Consider the following 15,164-nt stretch of genomic DNA (forward strand, 5'->3'; position numbering starts at 1 on the left):
AAACAATCACTGTAAACATGATCATTTAAGGGAAGAATGTAATACAAAATATCAATACAAAGTGTCAAGACAGAATAAACTCTCTGCTGCTGCAGCAACAGAGTTACAGTCTATAGGTCCCTAAAATATATAGATATCTAATGTATTCATACATTGTTTATGTAGGATGTACGCATGTATATATAATCTAATCATATTGTTTCTTCAACTTAAAAATAGCTGACCGTTTTTTTCCCTCTTCTCTGGGATTATATTCCCAGTTTTGATCTCGGACATCTGGTCATTTATAGCGTATAAGAATATTATATTACTGTTAAGCAAACTATGAATAATAAAAACGCCAAAACATGTGTCCTTTATCATAGCTACACGTATGACAAAAAAATGCGTGAAAATCAGTGGTATTCAGTGAGGTAAGATGAATTAAATTTGCTGACAAATGAATTGCACTGAGTGGAGCGGATCACCACTCCAAGATGGCGGCTCCGCGTCTCGTCTGCGCCAGTAGGCAGTAGCGCTCAATGCTGCGTACCCTTATAAGATGTCTATGGTTATAACGTTAGCAGTGAGTTTACAGCCTCACTGATTTAACTATGCAGCAAATAAAAGTCATGTTACTTAGCCAATAAACGTTATCTTACATTCAAAACTTACCCTTCTTTGTGCAACTTCAAATGTCGAACGAAGTTGGAAGTTGTTGCGTCTCCGTCTGTAATATTCGAACTGCGTGATTTGCATACGGCAATTCGTTTTTTGTTGACCAAGTCGTAGTTTTTATACCCGAACGAAACCAACTTTGGCATAATTGTTTCTCACTGCCGCATTGTTTGACAACTCATGTTCGGTGGTTGTCCTGCAATTGGATTGGATGAGAGCTGTGGGATGAAAACAACGTAGATTTAATTTGATTGGCTGTTGTACTGACAGCACACACGCTGACAAGCAGCACACACGCTTATAGACACAGACGTATAAAATGAAAGATACGGAGCGCTCCCAAATAACTTTTTAAGGTTTGGGTTTTGGGGAAAGTAGCAAGTCATGTCAAGTCAAAACCCTCAAGTCCAAGTGAAGTCACAAGTCATTGATGTTAAAGTCTAAGTCGAGTTGCAAGTCTCTTTACATTTTGTCAAGTCGAGTCTAAAGTCATCAAATTCATGACTCGAGTCTGACTCGAGTCCAAGTCATGTGACTCGAGTCCACACCTCTGCTGTTTTGTCATGTCCGAGCCACCGTAGCCTGTGTTCAGTGTGTGACGTCACGAGAGCGAGGGAGAGTTTGGACTCTCGAGCTTGTTAATAAACGGGAGCGATCCGAGGCATTGAGTTGAAACGTGTTGCCTGATTATTATTAAATTAAGACACCTATATAGGTGAAACTGAGGACATAACAAATACCAAATGATATACTGAAGTGTATGGCTGTAAAATTAAATAAAAATGTTTCCAATGCAAACTTTCGAATGCTAACAGCTAGCATTTATCAAGTACCAACGATTCTAAATTAGCTTTACAAGTTAGAATGCTAATGTTAACATGCTAAAGTCAGCATGTGTCTAGGAGCGAGTTCAAAGGCTGACGTGTACGTCTGTAAATTTTGCTAAAACAGTTAGCCTATGTCAAGTGTTAAGTTATATGACTGAGTATTCAACAATGGATCCTTTGTTTTGGGGACTCGATTCTGCAGAATGATACAGGGGCAAACCAGTTTGTTAGGTGCAATGTTTGGCCGTAGGCTATGCTAACCAAGAAGGGTGAATAAAGCATGGTCAAACCTTTTGTGGAAAACTGAATCCTACAAAGTTGGGCGTGTGAAAACCGAGGTACCACTCTGTTTTATCCTGTAATCAACAACAAGTTGTCAGCAATACATATTTTTATGACATGGCCACTTGGAACACGAACACTAGATAAAAGGCGTTAATCACCGCGGGCAACAGCCTACTTTTACGTGGAAAACACACAATTTGCAGAAGTCCATGAAGCGCGGAACGGTGCACATTTTTTCCAATTTTCTTCCCTCGTGAAAACGCCAAATTGAATTCACAGCAAACAGAAAACAATGAGGTTTGTCCTTCAGTCAGCCGGCTGGTAGACAACAACCTAGAGAAGATGATTTGCTCACGCACGAGAGAGAGAGAGAGAGAGAGAGAGAGAGAGAGAGAGAGAGAGAGAGAGAGAGAGAGAGAGAGAGAGAGAGAGAGAGAGAGAGAGAGAGAGAGAGAGAGAGAGAGAGAGAGAGAGAGAGAGAGAGAGAGAGAGAGAGAGACGAAGAGAAAGAAGTTGGAAGAAAAGGCATAAGAGGACACATTGGGATACCATACCATACCCATCCATCCATACCCATCCATTTTCTACCGCTTGTCCCGTTCGGGGTCGCGGGGGTGCTGGAGCCTATCTCAGCTGCATTCGGGTGGAAGGCGGGGTACACCCTGGACAAGTCACCAGCACATCACAGGGCCAACACAGATAGACAGACAACATTCACACTCACATTCACACCCTAGGGCCAATTTAGTGTTGCCAATCAACCTATCCCCAGGTCCATACCATACCAACTTTATTTATAAAGCCCTTTAAAAACAACCACAGTTGAAGAACAAAGGACTGTACACCACAAAGAAATACAGGCAAAGGACAGACTAAAAAATAACATTTAAAACATTGAAAAAGCAAATACAAATTATCTTAAGAACAATTTGTTAGATAAAACCGTTAAAAAAGTTAAAATAGTTTAAAGTCTCATGCTGGGGATGGAGGAGGGTGGGACCATTGTCGGGCAGCAGAAACCCCAAATGAGTTGTTTTGTGTGCCCCATTTCGGAAAATGCCACAAGACAGTAGTTTGGATCGGAGAAATATTGTTTGGTGCTCCATTGTGAGTGAGGGCAATTAAAGATGACGCAAACCCCTAACGGCAAAAAAATATTTTGTTGAGTTTTTATATCAAGGTTCTCTAACTTTTTCATGCTGCTGGGAAAAAAAAGCCAATAAGCCATTTATAAGACATCAGGCACAATCAAAACATTGATCATTCACTATATTTCAGCAAATATTTGCAGTCTACTGTACCACACACTATACTACGGTTGTACGGTATACCGGTATTAGTATAGTACCGCGATACTAATTAATCAAATTCTGTACTATACCGCCTCTAAAAAGTACCAGTCCCCCAAAACTCACACCCCCTATCGTTGTGATGTCGTGTCATTGCTGGTTTATGAGCAGAGGAGCATGTTCGGCAGCGCACAATCACAGAGTACTTACAAGCAGACACAGTGTGTAGACAGAAAAGGGAGAACGGATGCATTTTGGCTAAAAAACTAATGATAAAGGTGAAGTTATAACACTGAAACGCCCTCATGAAGAGGTGCTTCAAGACATGACTAGCTAGCTAGCGGCTAAAGTTCAGCCGCAGTCGGCAGTGTTATAGCTACTTCTAAATCACTAATCCTCGCCTCCATGGTGACAAATAAAGTAAGTTTCTTACAAGTATCATCCCTGCAGGACGAGGAATAGCTAAACATGCTTCACTACACACCATAGCTCACCGGCGTCAAAATGTAAACAAAGGCCATTGGTGCATCTACACCTAACATCCACTGTAATGATACCAAGTAAAGTAGAAAACGTCACTTCCTGTCAATGAGAAAAGGACGCAAAGAAAAAGGCTCCGCTTCTGCTACCGGAGTTTTTGTTAAGTCTGAAGATTTTGACCACTGATTTGCGATCACAGCCACAGGAGAGTCACCTGGCATCTTCGATCTGATTTTGGTCAGTTGAGAGGCACTGATATGCTGGAATAAGGCAAGTTGGAAGAGCCGCTAGCCTCAAGCCACCGGCGCCTTACCGCAATTCAAAGCGGTTGCCTAGCAACCAAAAGCTACGGCGAGTTTACAGCTGTTTTAAAGTGCTTCCAACGTCGCAGAGTGATATAAGTTGACAGGCTGACACCTCAAATTGATCTGTGAATGGCGCAAGGTACGCATTTGTTGAAACAAATAAGTTAAAAGTGCCGCAAGTCGCTAAAGCAACTGTCGTTTAAGACGCAAGAGACACTGACGTCATCGACCTGCCGCGATGCCAAAAGTTAAAGGAAAGATTGAAATCCCGAAACGTTCGGTGTCAGCTGACACAGGACAAGATGGGAATCAAGAAAGGGTACTACAAAAAATACTCCATGAATTTAAAGAAGAGATGAAAGAAGAATGGAAAGAAATAATGGGTGGATGGAAAGTAGATATGACAGAAATGAAAGAAGAAACTAAAGAAATGAAAAAAGATCTGAGAAAAGCAACAACAGAACACAAACAAGATGTGAAAAGTCTGCAGCAAAATATAGAAAGTCTGCAAACTCAGAACAGAAAAAATGAAGCCGCTGATATGTGCCAACAAATGAAGACCCATCAAGAAGACATGCGCCAACAAATGAAGACCCTTCTAGAAGACAACTACATGCTGTGGAATATCATAGATGGAATGGATCAGGATAAACGAATGAATGATATCATCGTGACAGGGCTCCGAATTAAACCAAGATCCTATGCGAAAGCTGTGAATAATGAAGGTGAACCAGATGAAATGGATATGGTCTCAGCAGAACAGCAAGTGGTCAACTTTCTGCAATCAAAGGAAATTGAAATTGACATTAATACCATCGAAACATGCATCCCACTGAACGGAAGAAACAACAACGCCACTCCAGTCGTGCTCGTGAAACTCGTAAACAGAAAATCTAAAATGGCATTGCTGAGACAGGGAAAGAAGCTGAAGGGAACAAATGTGTACATGAATGAGCATCCCACAAAACGTAATGCTGGAATCGCCAAGAAAGCACGCGACTTGAGAAAGCAGGGAAAAATCCAGGGAACTTGGAGCGCCAACTGTAAAATCTACATCAAGCTGAATGGAGGTCCAGAAGCAAGAGTAATTGTTGTCCATGACATCAAGGACCTGGACAATTTTTAAAGTTTACACAGCTTCCACAACAACGATGATAATGGACTCTGACAGAAAACAAGCACCTAAATTCAACACCAATACCACTATGTTCCAAGGGACGACTAAACAAGAAGACCTAGATTCAGGATTGCATCCACCTACACTTCTAGAAATTATTGAAACAACATCAAAGATTGTTGAACAAGAAAATATGGAACTAAAAAACTTCTGCAACAAAGATCACAAAAACCAGGATTTGGAAAATGATATAGATCCAGATACACATTTTTCCTCCCACATCAGTAATAATTGTTTATATTAGACAGATGATCAATATAATAGCAACATTAAATGTGATAACAAATTGTCAATTATTCATTTTAATAGCAGAAGCTTGTATGCAAACTACAACAACATTAAGAACTTTTTGGAACACATCAACGAACCCTTCAAAGTGATTGCTGTCACAGAAACATGGATTGATGATTAAAAAGGAATAGATTTTGATCTGGAAGGATATGAACTTAACTACATCAACAGAACCAACAAAAATGGAGGAGGAGTAGCTGTGTACGTGATGAAGAACCTGAACTACAAAGTGGTAAAAAACAAGTCATTTGCTATAGATAATATCTTAGAATGTATAACCATTGAAATATGTCAGGAAAAAAGGAAAAACATATTCATCAGTTGTATATATAGATCACCTCAATCAAGTATAGAAACATTTGAAGAATGGATCAAGGCTACTTACATGGATAATGGTCAAAGAATAATTTTCTTATGAGGTGACTTTAATATTGACTTATTGAACCCTAAAAAGCAAAAGTCTATTGATGACTTCATTGATACAATGTACAGCATCAGTTTATATCCCAAAATCACAAAGCCAAGCAGAATCACAGGACACTGTGCCACACTTATTGATAATATTTTTACCAATGATTTTGATAATAACACTACAAGTGGTCTACTTATTACCGACGTTAGTGATCATCTGCCAGTTTTTACAATATATGATGGAAACTACAAGAAGAACATGGAAGACAAAAGGACATTTCGAAGACTGTGCACAGAGAAGAGGATGACTGCTTTCAAAATTGAGCTACAAAAGCAAAATTGGGACAATGTGTACAATGAAAAAGAGGTTGATGAAGCATATGAACATTTCTTAAACATGTTCATAATACTTTATGACAAACATTGTCCATGGAAACAACTCAGTAGAAAGCAGAGAAAGAATAATCAACCATGGATGACAAAAGGATTAAACAATGCTTGTAAGAAGAATAATACACTATATAGAAAATGTATAGCACAAAGAACTACAGAGGCAGAAATTAAGTACAAACACTATAAAAACAAGTTAACAAACATACTACGATCATGTAGAAAAGAATATTACAGTGAATTATTGGACAGGAACAAAATAATATGAGAGCAACATGGGGCATCCTCAATAGCATTATTAAAAATGGCACTAAGAGAGATTACCCCCAATACTTTTTAGATGGAAATAAAAAAATAAAAAAACAACATAAGGAAGTAGTTGAAAGCTTTAATAATTACTTTGTAAGTATTGGATCTAAATTGGAAGAAAAGATTCCAGACCCAGTTTCAATTGAGGACTATAATGATACCATAGAGCGAAATCCCAACTCCATGTTCCTCAGTAATGTGACACAGGAGGAAATAGTTACAATCGCGAAAAAATGTAAATCTAAGACTTCAACTGATTGTAACAGAATTGATATGGAAACGATAAAAAAGGTTATTGAAGAGATCTCAGGACCATTAATGTATATTAGTAACCTATCATTTCAAACAGGTACATTTTCAAACAAAATGAAAATTGCTAAAGTTGCACCAATTTATAAGACTGGAGACAAACATCAATTTACAAATTATAGACCTATTTCTTTACTTCCACAATGTTCTAAAATCATTGAAAAACTGTTCAATAACAGATTAGAGAGTTTCATAAACAAAAATAGAATACTCAAAGAGAACCAATATGGATACAGAACTAATGTTTTAACTTCTTTTTTATTTTTTTATTTTTTTATTTTTATTTTTTAATAATGTCCTGCCCAGCTTCTCGGGCAAATCATATAGCAGATGTAGATGCCCATATCGGCTGTTCAGATTTACTTTACAAAAGAGAAGTGTAGGATACTTCTCTTGTTGCCTTATTTGTATTTTGACTTTATTAAATGTATTTATATTATCATTTGGTGCAGCCGGGCCGGAGCAGGAGGGGATAGAAAGAGAGAAAAAGGAAGACAGAGGGGGGAATTGTGGGGACAAGAGGGGGATTAGACAGAGAGACAAAAACAACAACAGCAAACACAACAACAACAACAACAACAGAGCAACATCAGCAAATACGACATGTACAAATATGAGGGTAAAAGTAATAGCAAATAAGCAGTTAGCAAAAATAAAAATAAAAATACAGAAATGACAATGAGCATTATTACACTAAAAATGGAGCAATATGAATACCAATAGAAATAGTGCTATTGATAATAAACAATACCAATACTTTACCTTTATTATCAACAATACAATTGTTCAAATGCAACAATACATATACGTAATGATAACTTGAGATACGAAAACATGCAGAAAAATGGAGGGGAAGAAAGAGAAGCAACCTACATTAACCTTGTAGATTGCTATAGTAACAATAGGTTAAGCTTTGTCAGTGTGCCATGTGTTATACCCAGTTTACCTTAGGGCAACAACGTTAATATATGTTTGATGAAACGTGATTATGTGCATGAGTGTATGTGTGCATATGTACTTGTATATGTACAGTATGTGTATATATGTGCTTGTACAGTGAATGTATATGTACAGTATGTGTATATGTGTGTACAGCGAATGTATATGTACAGTATGTGTATACAGTATGTGTGTTTGAACAGTGAATGTATATGTACAGTATGTGTATATGTGTGTTTGTACAGTGAATGTATATGTACAGTATATGTATGTGTGTGTTTGTACAGTGAATGTATTTGTGTAGTTTGTGTATGTGTGTGTTTGTACAGTGAGTGTATATGTACAGTATGTGTATATGTATGTTTTTACAGTGAATGTATATGTACAGTATGTGTATACAGTATGTTTGTATAATGAATGTGCGTGTGGATGTACGAACTTTGAGTGTGTAAATATGTACTGTATTTATTTGTATATGTATGTGGGAGCGTAGGTACCTATGTATGTCTGTATGTATGTGTGTGAGTATACAGTATGTGAATTTGCATGTACAATACATTTGACTCCCAGTGTGTGCGGGAGCCAGAGTACGGCCCCAGCCTCCCCGAGAGCCCATCCCACAAACAGTAGGTGTGGTGCCCAGGGAACCAGGGGCCACCGCCCCCACGCAGCCAAGCCGGACAGCGACAGGAACCCCAGAGCCTGGCCCACCGCGCCGCCCACAAGGGCCAGCAGCAGGCCGCAGACAGACGCACCCGGCAGAGGACAAGGCACGAGAAAAGCAGGGGGCAGCCAGACCCCAAGCCAGCGAGAGACCACACCCCACACGGACAGAAAGGCGGGACGCCCCGCCCGAGGGGCCCGGAGACCCCCCGCAACCGGACGGTTTCAACTTCAATGGCTTTAATTGAAATTACAGAAGAAATTACCAATGCAATAGATAGTAAAAAATGTGCGGCAGCAGTGTTGATGGATCTAACTAAAGCATTTGACACAATTAATCACAATATTTTAATCAAAAAACTAGAACGATACGGCATCGGAGGGTTAGTCTTAAACTGGATAAGAAGTTATCTAACAAACAGGAAACAATACGTGAAGCTAGGCGAACACACATCTACAACGCTAAATATATCCTGTGGTGTACCTCAGGGATCAATACTAGGACCTAAATTATTCAATCTCTATATAAATGACATTTGTAAAGTTACAAAAGATTTAAAGTTAGTATTATTTGCAGATGATACAACAGCATTTTGTTCAGGAGAGAACACACCGAAGCTAATACAAATAATAACAGAAGAAATGAACAAATGAAAAAGATGGTTTGACAAAAACAGACTGTCGTTGAACCTCAGTAAGACTAAAATAATGCTATTTGGTAACAGTAGAAGAGAAAGTCAAACACAAATACAAATAGACGGAGTAGAAATTGAAAGAGTAAATAAAACCAAATTTCTAGGTATAATGATTGATGATAAATTGAACTGGAAATCTCATGTAAAAAATATACAACATAAAGTAGCGAGAAACACATCAATAATGAATAAAGCAAAACATGTTCTAGACCAAAAATCACTTCATATTCTTTACTGCTCACTAGTGTTACCATATCTGAGCTACTGTGTAGAAATATGGGGAAATAACTACAAAAGTACACTTCATTCACTAACGGTGTTACAAAAAAGATCAGTTAGAATAATACATAATGTTGGATATAGAGAACATACAAACCCTTTATTTATTGAATCAAAAATACTGAAATTCCATGACATAGTGAATTTGCAAACAGCTAAAATTATACACAAAGCAAATTATTGTCATGTTTGTGTTGATCATGTTTTTGTTTGGCTATGCGCTGTTTTGTTTTTGGACTCTTTGTGCACTTTTGTTTGTTTTGTCACCATAGCAACCCATTAGTTTTCACCTGTCATGTCACACACCTGTTTTCACGTTCGGACTCACACACCTGTTGTCAATCATGTCTGTATTATTTAAATCCATTGTTTTCTGTTAGTCTGCCTGGCGAAATCACACTATGATCACTCTTCTTCATGCCATGTTCACAGTTCCATGCCAAGTAAGTTTATGTTTCTTGTTCATAGTTTTTTGCCTTTGTGCAAGTCTTTTGTTTTCATAGCCACGTTTTGTACCTCCGCTGTGAGCGCCTTTTGTTTGTACTTTTTTGAGTTAGAATTAAAAATGTACTCACATTCACGTCTTGCCCGAGCCAATTTTCCGTTGCCTTCCGGAAAAACAAACCCCAAGGACCAAGTCCTGACAACTATAACCTGTTACCCAAGAATATACAACAATTCTTCTCAAAAAAAGAGGAGAAATATAATCTTAGAGAAAAATGTAATTTAAAACATTTGTATGCACGTACAACACTTAAGACCTTCAGTATATCAGTATGTGGAATTAAATTATGGAATGGATTAAGCAAAGCAATCAAACAATGTACTAATATGATCCACTTCAAGAAACTCTTCAAACTTAAAGTGTTTACAAAGTACAAAGAACAAGAACCATGACAAACATTCTCAATTTATTTCATCCATCCATTCATTAATTCTCAAAGTAATCTTACTTATCTCATCATATGAAATATGACTTACTTCATCAATTATTATTATTAAATTATTACTATTATTTATTTATTTATTTATTTTTATTGTGATTACTTATGGAGTATATTGTGAATAAATTGTGAACAGGAAGTGAACAAAAAGTTTTAGCAACTGTTATGTAAAAAAAAGGGGTATAGGCCGTAAGGTGAACCCGTTTTTCGTTTCATCTCGTTCCCATGTCTGGGTACTAAATAATTTTTGGTTCTTAAAAAATATATTTTGGTTTTCAATGACAAAAAAAAAGTTCTCCACTGGACATCCAGGCAATTTTTTTAAATGAGTGTTCAAAGTCGGGACTATTTCTTGCTTGGCGTAACAATATTCTCAAGAAGTGACGTTTTTGTCTCGTGCTTCACATTCGACCAATCGGATAGCCGCGCAGATCCAAGATGGCGATGTCAACAACGTCTAGCGATGAAGAGGAAAATACTCTAAAACACTTTAAAAAAGTTTGAAAAAAGAACAACAAAATACGCTACATGCGTGTTACGTCTGTTAGGAATGAAGAGGTGAATGATTTCACTATCAGAAGGTAGGATACTTACAGGAATTGTTTAAAACGGTGGCTTTGCTGTGATGGAGAGTCTCATAAAGTAGCCGAGACATTCACATCCTGTATCGATGTTGAATTTAAAGTTATTCCTGATGATGCTGGGCTTCACCCGACTTGTTACCGGCGGTTCATTGATAAGAAGTGTTTGGATTCTGCCAAAAAACTGGCCAATCGGCTGGATGTGGGTCAAGATGAGTTTGTGGCATCGGACATTCCAAAGAAAAGACTATGATAGAAGACGGGCCTGCCTATCGGTTCTGCTGGCCCTGTGCTCCCTGACATTTGGATCATTTGCAAGAAAACGACTTTGGGTACTTAGAAAAGCGCTATATAAATCCCAGGTATTATTATTATTAAAACGGACAAGAGAATTACTGTAGGAGGTAAACGGCAGAGGGACCATCTTTCACAGGCAGAAATGCTTTCAGCAGGTAAACACACACACTACACGTAGTATTTACACACATACAAACCATTTAATCATCTTTTATTTTTAGGCCAGTTGATGAACGCTGCCAGGATAAAGCAAGACAGTAGCATTCTCTTGCATATTGAAGACAGAGACTGTGTGGCCATGGAAGTGCGGTACCACACGTCCTGTTACAGACAGTACACCAGCTTCATGACAAAGTCTGATGTAACACTTACTGGAACCGCAGTGTGAGTTATTAAATTGAATGATCAATTATATACACACTACAAATTACAATTCATGTAGGCAGCACGGTGGAAGAGGGGTTAGTGCATCTGCCTCACAATACGAAGGTCCTGAGTAGTCCTAAATTCAATCCCAGGCTCGGGATCTCCCTGTGTGGAGTTTGCATGTTCTCCCTGTGACTGTGTGGGTTCCCTCCGGGTACTCCGGCTTCTTCCCACCTCCAAAGACATGCACCTGGGGATAGGTTGATTGGCAACACTAAATTGGCCCTAGTGTGTGAATGTGAGTGTGAATGTTGTCTGTCTATCTGTGTTGGCCCTGTGATGAGGTGGCAACTTGGCCAGGGTGTACCCCGCCTTCCGCCCGAATGCAGCTAAGGTAGGCTCCAACGACCCCCGCAACCCCAAAAAGGGACAAGCGGTAGAAAATGGATGGATGAACAATAGATGCATGATAGATACAGTGTCAATAATTATGAAAGTAATATAGAATAAATCACCTTTTTAATTGACTTTTCCTGTTTGTATGTAGCTAGAATCTTGACTGCATACCTTTTGGCACATATTAAATGTGTGTGTGTGTGTTTCTTTTCAAAAGTGAAACCAACCTTTGATGCCAGCTACAACATATTCTGCGAGAGGATCATCCGCCAAAGGATAATTGTTAATCAGGAGGTGCTGAGAATGAAGCAGCTACGACCAATGTTTTTAAATACGGTGCAAAAACATGAAGATTGTGATGCTTCAAACTACAGATAACAGAACCTTTTTTTGGCAGCGATGTAAGACGCTTTTATGCTGGAAAATATCAAAAGAATAATAAAAAATAAAAAATAAAGGCTTTGATAGTATATTTAAACTAACTAATACTAATGAATCTATCTTTATTTAAACCCTTGTGCTCCTCTTTCCCTGTGTTCTTATGTTGCAGGCAGGATCAATGAAAGAGAAGGCTGACTCTGGACTTTCCCCAACTGGTGTTTCAAGCGCAACATCTACGAACTGGTTTTTGTTGAGACATTGTCTGCAGATAAGCTGATAGACAGGCTACCTCATCCATCAGGTACAGACACAACTGAGTCAACTGAAGTAAGCCAAGGTGAAAGTGACACTGAACACATGGCAAGAACAACAGCTGGTCCGCAAACTACTGAGAACACGAGGACACTTTATAGTGCAGCGCTGATATTGAAGCAGCTACTATGTGACTCTCCCGGTATGACGTGCCCCCGGCCACCCACATCAGATGATTTAAATGTGTCCCATGCAAAATATGTTGTACCACTTGAACTGTATAATGTTATTGCTTGGATTGTAGGTGCGACAGAGGAACCAACATTAGCCTGTTATGTTGATATTCCAAAAGATGTGAACCTAAAAGTGATATCTGTTTGTCAAGACATTATGTATCTTGCGCGACCCCGAAGGGAATAAGCGGTAGAAAATGGATGGATGGCAGACACCCAAATCATTATGTCTTGGTCTAAGTCAGGGGTCACCAACCTTTTTGAAACCAAGGGCTACTTCTTGGGTACTGATTAATGCGAAGGGCTACCAGTTAGATACACACTTAAATAAATTGCCAGAAGTAGCCAATTTGCTCAATTTACCTTTAACTCTGTTATTATTAATAATTAATGATATTTATCTTTGTGGAAACACTGATCATCTTAATGATTTCTCACAATAAATATATATAGAAACAGATAAATATCAATATGCAACACTTTATTTTTATATTTTCTCTAAGTGCACATTTTTCAAATTGAACATTTTCAAATGATCACTTCTAAGACAGTCTTCTGAAATCACAATATCCCATTTTAACTAGCTAGCCACTAACATTTTTTAACAAATCATGAATTACTTTGCACCATGTTTGTACAAATAATAACTCATATAAAATACAAAAGTAAACTCTCAAATTTTTAAATCATGTCACACTTTGAACTGGACACCAAATCTGTTATCTGTTTCTTTGTCAGTTAGTGGGAAGCCTGGCATTGCATGCTGTTAACTAGTGTGTTGTACTCTGGTGTGTAACTTGACACTGCAACTCTGAGTGAGTCTTGCAGATGTGCATCAGTGAGGCGTGTTCTGTGTTTGTTCTTGATGAAGTTCATGTCAGAAAAGGCTGATTCACAAAGATAAGATTTTTCCTCATTGTTTGCGGAACCTTCTTAATCTTTTGGACATATTTTCACAGCAATCTGGCCTTAAGCTTAATTATGATAAATGTAAAATGTTAAGGATCGGAAATCTAAAGGGAACGTCCTTTCGAATGGAATGCAAAGTGCCTGTTTTGTGGACAGATGGACCAGTTAACATACTTGGTGTTGTTGTCCCAGAAAATCTGGAAGATCTAGGCTCAGTAAATTATGATAATCGACTAAGAAAGCTGGACAAAATTATGCAATTATGGAAAGGGAAATCCCTAACCTTGTATGGTAAAATGTCTATTGCCAACTCGTTAATTATTCCTCAATTTATTTATTAGTTTTTGTCATTACCAGCTCCATCACAAAACTTTTTTAAGATTTATGAGCGGAGGGTCTTCGATTTTGTCTGGAACGGCAAACCAGAAAAGATTAAAAGAAAGGTTTTGTACAAAGAGTATGAATATGGGGGCCTGAAACTTCTCAACCTTGAAGCTATGTGTCTGTCTTTAAAAGCATCAATTGTTCCAAAGATGTATTTAAACATTGAGTGGTACACAAATGTCATGTTGGACAAAAAACATGTACTGTATCAAAATAAATTGTATCCTTTTTTACAAGTGATCCCCTCCCAGAGAGTCTGCTGGGAAACATGGCGGGGTTCATAAAGGAAACAATCCACTCATAGTGGTGTTTTCAATTTTATGTGCCAGAAAAAAGAGACGATATTTTGCAGCAGTTAATATGGATGAACTCTAATATTGTAATAGATGGAAAGCCTTTCTTTTGGAAAAATATGTTTGAAAGAGGAATCATTTTTGTCAATGATATTATCAATGAGAATGGTAAAATTATGAAGTATGATGAATTTAGAGCTATGTATGGTGATGCTTGTTCAAGCTTTTCATTTTATCAACTAACTGGAGTAATTGGGAAAAGATGGAAACAAATAATTAATTATGGAACTACTAAATTATTAGTTTGTAAACCTCTAATAAGAAATTCTAGTTGGCAAAAAGGAACTAAAATAAATAGAAAAATATATAATTTTTATTTAATAAAGAAATCTTTGAAGGCTGCCTCATACAACACAAATGGAAAATGGGAGGACTTTTTTGACTGCCCGTTGCCATGGGATGCCATATTCAAACTAATCTATAAAACCACTATCGATGTGCAAAATCGTTATTTTCAAATTAAAATTATTTATAACTTCTTACCCACAGGGAAAATGTTAAAATTATGGAATATGACAGAGTCAGATGATTGCCGATTTTGTTGTCAGGAGCCTGAATCCACCCTGCATTTGTTTTGGTATTGTCATATTGTGTCTTTGTTTTGGGTGGAAGTTGAAAAAATGTGTTTAAGGATTGGTTTGTTTATGAAGCTTAATGTGGTTTCTGTTATTTTAGGAGAGTTCATTGACAATCATGATTTAGTCAATTTAATTATAGTACTCGGTAAAATGTTTATTTTTAAGGCCAAAAACAGATATTCAC

The sequence above is a fragment of the Entelurus aequoreus genome, linkage group LG04 (assembly GCF_033978785.1).
Source record: "Entelurus aequoreus isolate RoL-2023_Sb linkage group LG04, RoL_Eaeq_v1.1, whole genome shotgun sequence".
NCBI lineage: Eukaryota > Metazoa > Chordata > Actinopteri > Syngnathiformes > Syngnathidae > Entelurus > Entelurus aequoreus.